The sequence below is a fragment of the Aplysia californica genome, unplaced genomic scaffold (assembly GCF_000002075.1).
Source record: "Aplysia californica isolate F4 #8 unplaced genomic scaffold, AplCal3.0 scaffold00580, whole genome shotgun sequence".
In the NCBI taxonomy this organism is placed as follows: Eukaryota; Metazoa; Mollusca; class Gastropoda; order Aplysiida; family Aplysiidae; genus Aplysia; species Aplysia californica.
The window spans coordinates 33,356-34,818 of NW_004797850.1; the positions used below are offsets into that span (position 1 = coordinate 33,356).

Here is a 1,463-nt window from a genome sequence, read left to right on the forward strand (position 1 = left end):
GTCAAGAGTTCTGATTTACTACCTCCGCAATTTTGTGTCGTCGAGGTCTCGTGACCTGAACAATGAAGTCATTCTGTAGCCAAAGCCAGGTGCTTTAAGTACCTCATGTCAAGACTAAGAGGACTAAAGCAGATGAGAACTCGTACAGTCCGTTAGTCCTCTCGTCTCTGGACGTCATGGATATCATTACTAGACACCTTTATGGTCTTTTGTCCAGTGTTGTGCTTCTGAGGTAGCGCCTTGGGCTGCGATGGACATACAATTTTGTTATATAAGTCCACTAAGCTGAAGGAGGAAATAAGAGTATCTATGAGTATAAAATATGAGTATACTTTCAGTTTCTCCAGTTGGAAATCATCATGCACTTTAAGATATAAAATCGAGAAATTTGAAGTCTCCACATTGTAAACTTTAATCCCTTAGGACAAAACGAAAGAACATTGAAAAGACAAATGTCGGACTGAGTCACAGGCATATTGTTTTGGTCTCCTGGTCTCCTCTAAATACCGTTTCTCGTCTTTGGATTTCTCCCCATGGAAACTAATACACGCTACGGCCTTTCAGAAATGATCATTCTTCTCATGGCAGCCTTTTAAAAGATAGTAAATTTCTTCCTCTTTTTTTTTTCTTGCTAAAAGTTTTATCCTGAGTACATTAATGTGTTCTAAATCTTAACGCAAAAAAATATCGCATCCGACCACTTAAGATATTAAAGACGTTTGATCATTCCCTCTGTTATCCACTTCACTGCCAGAAACAAGAATTTAGGTCAAAGAGTAAAAGCACGTTCCTGCGTTTCAAAATCCCAGTTTATTTGACATAAGAATTCATTGAAGTGAAGGGTACATTTTTTTGTTTGAAATTTGAAGTAAGTGGTTTGGTTACGTAATTGTACCCTCTCAACCGTCAACATTATAGACCCCACAATGTAATTTAGCGACAGTGGGCTGATCTTGCGGAGACATTCGTGTTTATAATAGGTATGGGGTATGGGAGAGGGATGAGGGGTATTTGGGGTATTGGGGGTATTGGGGAGATGGGGGATTGACGGATGAGGGTAGGATAAGAGGGAGGGGGGAGGGATCAAAGTTTGGAGCCGGATATGAAGGGTTTATTTAATTCTTCGGCGTAAAGGTTTTATCGCCATCTCTCCCTTTTCCCCGCCCTTCCAGAGACACAAAAAGATACCAAGCCACAAAGAATGATGTGATTTTTACTTTTAAAAAGTAATACACGTAACATAAGAATTCGCTTCTACTTTTAGCCCAACCAGAGAGCCCAAGACAGCTCTTGGCCAGACAATGAAGAGGATAAATAAATAATTAATTAATTAATTAATCAATGTTAGGTGATTTCCAGAATTAATCCTTCGAGGTGGGCCGTTAACCTATTTTGGCAAAAAGACAATTGAGGTAAAACTATTTTCATGTTTACGAACATCCTTTTGTTTATTTGTGAGCTTT

At 39.0% G+C, this 1,463-nt stretch overlaps 1 protein-coding gene across 1 annotated transcript in view; it reads left to right on the forward strand.

Annotated features, from left to right (window-relative positions):
- LOC101854116 overlaps nt 1-1,463 on the forward strand; it is a gene marked incomplete at its 5' end in the record, with an annotated part of 27,610 nt that overhangs the window by 5,701 nt on the left and 20,446 nt on the right.